Source organism: Erinaceus europaeus, chromosome 22, assembly GCF_950295315.1.
Source record: "Erinaceus europaeus chromosome 22, mEriEur2.1, whole genome shotgun sequence".
Taxonomy (NCBI): domain Eukaryota; kingdom Metazoa; phylum Chordata; class Mammalia; order Eulipotyphla; family Erinaceidae; genus Erinaceus; species Erinaceus europaeus.
In genome coordinates, this window is record NC_080183.1 from 5236635 (window position 1) to 5243853 (window position 7219).

Here is a 7219-nt window from a genome sequence, read left to right on the forward strand (position 1 = left end):
AGAGAGGAGGGGAAGACAGAGAGAGAGGGGGAGAGAAAGATAGACACCTGCAGACCTGCTTCACCACCTGTGAAGCGACTCCCCTGCAGGTGGGGAGCCGGGGGCTCGAACCGGGATCCTTACGCCGGTCCCTGCGCTTTGCGCCACGTGCGCTTAACCCGCTGCGCCACCGCCCGACCCCCTGCTCTTTTTTTTTTTTTTTTTTTTTTTATTGCTACCAGGGTTATCACTGCAGCTCGGTGCTGGCACTACGTACCCATCATTCCCAGGGGCCATTTTTTCTTTTCTTTCTTTCTTTTTTTGTTTTGTTTTTAGATAGGACCGAGAGAAATGGAGAGAGGATGGGGAGATAAAAGAGGGACAGAGGGACCAAGTGGTGATGTGTCTGGTTGTGTGCGCATTAGAATGCGCAGGGACCTGGGTTAGAGTCCTCAGTCCTCACTCCCTATCTGCAGAAGGGAATCTTTGCAAGTGGTGAAGCAGTGCTGCATGTCTTTCTTCCTCTCTCCCTCTCTGCCTCCCCGTTCCTTTCAATTTCTGGCTAGCTCTATCCAATAAATAAAGATAATTATAATAATTTTTTAAAAAGATGGAAAACTAGGAACCGAGGGCGTTGTTTTCACCGGGCTGGCTTCACGGGCGGGTAACAGAGGACCCGGGACTCCTGGTTGAGCTGTAGGCAGTATCTCTTTATTCATGCAGGACGCAGCACAATCTAAGCCGAGCTAAGCTAAACTAACAACTACAAACAACAATCTTGTCCTTATAAATATACTGGCCCAGTAGGGTGGGAACAGGATGCGACGCAGAGAGGGTGGAGAGAAAAGTGACTGGTGAAAATCAGTGTGAGACAAGGAGAGGGGGCAGAGCAAAAACATATCATGAACCAGTGGGGATTGAACCAATGCCCTGTAGTGGTCATGTAAATAGAATACAGTGGTTATGTAAATAGAATACAGTGTTAAGCAGGGGGGATTAAACCAATGAAACAGAAGGGGTCTCATGCATACCAACACAAGGGAGGTGCCCCAGAAGAGTGACTGCCTTGTGTGTGAGGCTGCTCCTGGCAGATGACACACTGTCTTTCTTGTGTTTTTTTTTTGTTGACATCAAGGTTATCACTGGGCCTCAGTAACTGCATGTTAACTCCCTGTTCCCAACAGCCATTTTTCCTTTCTTGTTTCTGATAGGACACAGAGTAGTAGAGAGGGAGTGAGGGAGAGGAGAGAGACGCCTGCAGCACTGTTGCACTGCTCGTGAAGCTTCCTCCCTGCAGGTGGGTACTGGGGTTCCACACTGGGATCTCAGCATGGCCATGTGTCCGCACCTCCATCCAGCCTCCAGACTCTTTCCTTTTTTTTTTCTCCAGAGAGAGGGAGGTGGACATGCACGCACACGCGCGCGCGCGCACACACACACGCATCTCAATCCCACCCCACTTCCTGTACAGCTTTCCCTTTGCCTGGTGCTCCCTGTGTCCCAGGCAGCTCTGAACAGGGTGCTGTCCAGTGCATTTCAGAGGGGACGCCTACTTTGCGTTCTTGCTAGCACTGGAGGGGGAGGGTCGTTGTCTTGGGAGGACAGGCCTAGGCCTCGGGCTTCAGCTTAGTCCCTGCTTCCCTTTGCATATCTTCTCTGGAGAAATGTCTGCTCAGGGCGGAGGAGACAGCACAGTGGTTCTGTGAAAAGACTGTCATGCCTGAGGGAGGCATCAAAGGTCCCAGGTTCAATCCCCAGAAGCCAGAGTTGAGAGTTTTATTCTGGTAATAAATAGATAGATAGATAAATAAATTTGATTAATCAGTTTATTTAAAAACAACACAATGGTGTATTGCATCAAAGTAAATGACTTTGAGGTGGAGGGGTGTGCTCAGATCCTGGAACAGGATAGAGGAGGACCTTCAGGGGGTTTAGACTGTTATGTGGGAAAATGAGAAATGTTATCCATTTACAAACTACTGTATTTTACTGTTGACTGTAAACCATTAATCCCCCAATAAAGAAGAAAAAACATAAAACAAAACAGAACAACGAAATATCTTCTCAGACCCTTTGCCCACTTTTCAAAGTGGTTTGTATTTTCAGGTTGACAAAACCGAGCAGGAGCGAGCGATTCTCCATACATCCCCTGCCCATCTAATTCATTTTTCCCCTGATAAACATGTTTTCTATTTTATTTATTTGTTTTTAGAGAGGCAAGAGGCACAGAGTGAAAAAGACCAAGGCATCAAACTTCCTTCTGGGAGTCGGGCGGTAGCGCAGCAGGTTAAGTGCACGTGGCACAGAGCGCAAGGACCGGTGTAAGGATCCCGGTTCGAGCCCCCGGCTCCCCACCTGCAGGGGAGTCGCTTCACAGGTGGTGAAGCAGGTCTGCAGGTGTCTGTCTTTCTCTCCCCCTCTCTGTTTCCCCCTCCTCTCTCCATTTCTCTCTGTCCTATTTGGATGTGAGGGTGATCTGGCTGCACCATCTGTCACCCCACTGATCGCCAGGGTTGATTCGGCTGATCTGGCTGGCTAGGCGGGTGTCCCCTTCCTCCCTCACTGCTCCATGTGCATCCCTCCCGAAGCTGCATGCTCGGTCGAAGAGGACGGCCTTCCTGAAATAGAGACGAACCGAACCGGGCTTCAGTCGAGGGTATATGAGTAGCTGCGCTCCCCTGCTAGAACCTCCAAACAAGCTCTAAGGTCCTATCCAACAACAACAACATCAGTAACAACAACAATAATAACTATAACAATAAAAAACAACAAGGGCAACAAAAGGGAATAAATAAATAAATATTTTTAAAAAAGCAACAAAACTTCCTTCTATGTGGTGGCAACTGGACTCCAACCTGGGTCTAGCCCACAGTGAGGTAGCATATAACCCAAGTGAACCATTTCACCAGCCTTACACACACACACACACACACACACACACACACATTTTAAAAATTCATTTATTTTTATTTATTCCCTTTTGTTGCCCTTGTTTTATTGTTGTAGTAATTATTGTTGTTGTTATTGATGTTGCCATTGTTGGATAGGACAGAGAGAGAAATGGGGAGAGAGGAGGGGAAGACAGAGAGGGGGAGAGAAAGACAGATACCGGCAGACCTGCTTCGCTGCTTGTGAAGCGACTCCCCTGCAGGTGGGGAGCTGGGGGTTCGAACCGGGATCCTTGTGCTTTGCGCCGCCAGCACTTAACCCGCTGCACTACCGCCCAACTCCCACACACGTATTTTTAACAAGAGCACTGCTCAGCTCTGGCTTATGGTGGTATGGCGGATTGAACCTAATACTTCGGAGCCTCAGGTATGGGAGTCTCTTGGCATAACCATTATGCTATCTACCCTCCACCAACATATATTTTTCTATTTAAGGTAGCACTGGTTTGCGTCACCGCATGGCTCAGAAATGCAGGCTCTTGACTCTTCCTCCAGACGCCGGCTTGCTGCCTAGCTCTCTGAGGGAGGCACATGCTGCACTTAGTGCTGGGCCGAGGCTCTAGCACTGGCCCTATCCTGGGGCCCAAGATGCCTGGAGAGCTTCTCTCTCTCGCTCCTCATTTTCTCTTGTTGAAAGAACAGAAGCCTTCCTGGGGGCAGTGAAACTGTGCTGGTGTGAGGCCCACTGCACCAAAAAAAAAAAAAAAAAAAGAAAGAAATGTCTTCTCAGGGCCTTTGGCCAGTTTTCAAAGTAGATTGTATTTTTAGGTTGACGAAACTGAGCAGGAGGGAGAGATTCTCCATACATCCCCTGCTCATCTACTTATTTATTATTATTATTATTATTAGTTTGCTAAACATATGTTTTCTATTTTACTTATTTGTTTTTAGAAAGGCAAGAAGCACAGAGAGTGAAAAAAAAACCAAAGAGCCAAATGTTTGTCACCACATGCTTGGCACTGGCACTGGCGCTCCACAACCCCTGTCCCTCACCCGCCCTTGGCCCATCCCTCTGTCCACCCAGCCCCTCCCGGAGTCTCGAATCTTGTAGATTCTGGTGTCGGTTTGTCTCTTCACGTTCCACGAACGATCGAGACTGTTCAACATCTGTCTTTCCCTCTGACTCACTGACTTTAGCACGACCCCCTTCAATTCCACCATGTTTTCACAAATAGCAAGATTTCACTTTTTTTTTCTCAATTATTTTTATTAAGGATAGGTTGGTTTACCAGACTGTATGTGTTTTAGCACTAGGATTCCACGCCTCTTCAAAATGTTTTCTGCTGGGAGTCAGGCCGTAACGCAGCGGGGTAAGTGCAGGTGGTGCAAAGCGCAAGGACCAGCATAAGGATCCCAGTTCAAGCCCTGGCTCCCCACCTGCGGCGGGGGGGGGTAGCTTCACAGGTGGTGATGCAGGTCTGCAGGTGTCTGTCTTTCTCCCCCTCTCTGTCTTCCCCTCCTCTCTCCATTTCTCTCTGTCCTATCCAACAACGACATCAATAACAACAATAGAACAACAAGGGCAACAAAAGGGCAAATAAATACATTAATTAAATTTTTAAAAATGTGCCGCTACACCACGTCCACCCCAGAGTACCCAGATCCCCCTCTGCCATGCACACAGCCGGCACCCAGCCCTCCCCACTTTGGTGACCCCAGCGCTGGGATCAGAGACTAAGGGTGTCTTTTTGTTTGCTGTCTTTTCTTTCTTTTTTTTTTTTTTTTTAAAGATTTTATTTATGAGAAAGATAGGAAGAGAGAGAAAGAACCAGACATCACTCTGGCACATGTGCTGCCGGGGATCGAACTCAGGACCTCATGCTTGAGAGTCCAAACATTTATCACTGCGCCACCTCCCGGACCACTGCTCTCTTTTCTTTCTTCCTCTTTTTTCCTTTTTCTTTTCACTAGAACCCAGATCAACTCTGGCTTGTGGTGGTGCTAGAAACTGAACCTAGGACTTTAAAGCCCCAGGCATGAAAGTCTTTTGCATAACCATTATGCTGTCTCCCCAACTTTTTTATTTGACAAGACAGAAACAGAAAGAGAGAAGGTGAGATACTTGCAGCACTGTCTCACGGCTTGTGAAGCTTCTCTCCTAAAGTGGGGACCATGGACTTGCACCTGGGTTGTTATGTGTCATAATGCGTGTACTCAACTGGGTATCCACCACCCAACCCCTTTAACTAATCAAAAAAGTAAATTAAAAAGATGAAAGATTTGGGCAGTGGTAGATAGCATAATGGTTATGCAAGCAGACTGTCATACCTGAGGCTCCAAAGTCACAGGTTCAATCCCCCACACCACCATAAACCAGAGCTGATTAGTGCTCTGGTAAAAAAAAAAAAAAAAAAGTAATAATAAAAAAAAAGATTTAAAAAACTTATTTATTTATTCCCTTTTGTTGCCCTTGTTGTTTTATTGTTGTAGTTATTATTGTTGTCATCATTGTTGGATAGGACAGAGAGAAATGGAGAGACGAGGGGAAGACAGAGAGGGGGAGAGAGAGAGAGAGAGAGACACCTGCAGACCTGCTTCACCGCCTGTGAAGCGACTCCCCTGCAGGGGCTCGAACCGGGATCCTTAGGGGCGGGTCCTTGCGCTTTGTGCCACCTGCGCTTAACCCGCTGTGCTACAGGCCGGCTCCCCCAAAAAAAGATTTTTTAGGGGGTGGGTGGTGGTGCACCTGGTTAAGTATACATAGTACTAGGCGAGAGTACCTACTCAAAGATCTGGGTTCAAGGGGGCTGAACGGTAGCACAGCGGGTTAAGTGCACATGGTACGAAGTGCAAGGGCCATTTCAAGCCCCCGGCTCCCCAACTGCAGGGCGGTCGCCTCATAAGCGGTGAAGCAGGTCTGCAGGTGTCTATCTTTCTCTCCCCCTCTCTGTCTTCCCCTCCTCTCTCCATTTCTCTCTGTCCTATCCAACAACGACAGCAATAACAATAATAATAACAACAAACAACAAGAACAACAAAAGGGGGAAAAATAGCCTCCAGGAGCAGTGGAGTCATAGTGCAAGCACTGAGCCTCAAGGATAGTCCTGTAGGCAAAAAAAAAAAAAAGGACCTGGTTCAGCAACTGGCTCCCCAGCAGGGAGATGCAAGCAAGTCTGCAGGTGTCTATCTCTTTCTCTCTCCTCCTGCAGGTAGGGACCAGGAGCTTGAATCTGGGTCCTTACACACTGTAAAGTGTGTGCTTAATAAAGTGCACCACCACCTGGCCCCTCTCTCCCTCCCTGTCTCCCCTCCCCTCTCAATTTCTCTCTGTCCTATCCAATAACATGGAAGAAAATGGCCACTAGGAGCAGTGGATTTGTAGTGTCTGGCACCAAGCTCCAGCAATAACCCTGGAAGCAAAAAAAAAAAAAAAAAAAAGTCAGAGACCGCAGCACTCTCTCTGGAGGGCTAGCACTAAAGCACGAAGCTTTCTTCAGGGTGGTGGGGGTTGGACTCAAACCTGGGCCACACACATGGCGAAGCAGCACACTATTGAAGTGAGCAATCTTACTGGCTCTAAAGGTTTATTTTATCGAATGAGCTGGAGGTAGGGAGTGAGAGGAGAGAGGCCAGAGCTGCACCATGGCATAGGTGGGTCCAAGGATTGAACTCAGGACCTTGTGCCTGCTCCCCACTCCGCACCTCCCTGGCCTTCCTGGGATCCGTTCACTGCTGCTGCTTCAGAGTATGGAATGGTGGCTGGGACTCCCTCAGATACCTAGAACTTGGGAGTCCTTCTAAGGAGAGGCCTTGGCAGCTGTGACCCCCCCCCCCACCACCATCAGGGCCTCCCCCACATCCGGGGCTCATCTGGGGCAGTTACTCCTGCCAGGATCCTTCTGTTTGGGAGACTGAGTGTTCTCACAGCATCTTCTCGCTGAGAAGGCAAATATTCAAAAATACTTTGACAATGACATTCTCCACTTCCCGGAGGCCAGAGTGATGCCAAAAAAATGCTGTGACTCATCTGTGCGCATGCTGGCTGTGTCTCCTGGGGAGGGGGCTCTGTGGGGCTGTTGGGCGGGAACCCCAGGAGGGGGCCGCCATCTGTGGGGCATGTGGGGGGTGGGGGGAGAGGGCGAAGAAGGAATCTAGGGTCTGGAACAGAGCCTGGCCTTACCACTGAACTCCAGGCCCTGGGTCCCACTGAGGTGTGTGCGTGTGCATGTGTGCATGTGTGCGTGTGTGCATGTGCACACGCGCGTGTGTGTGTGTACCCACCTCAGGGTTCTGGCTGTAAGAGTTCTGCATCCCCAATGACCCTCTCAAAGGCCTCCAGCACGTAGGCACCA

The 7219-nt window shown here is 48.9% G+C and overlaps 1 long non-coding RNA gene across 1 annotated transcript; it reads right to left on the reverse strand.

Moving 5' to 3' along the window:
- Positions 1-3216: 3216 nt before the first annotated feature.
- On the reverse strand, positions 3217-6895 carry LOC132535394 (uncharacterized). The gene is made up of 3 exons (XR_009547172.1): positions 6439-6895; positions 4157-4304; positions 3217-3612 (listed from the first exon to the last, which is right to left on the reverse strand). It is a non-coding gene; the product is annotated as an uncharacterized LOC132535394 (long non-coding RNA).
- Positions 6896-7219: the final 324 nt, after the last annotated feature.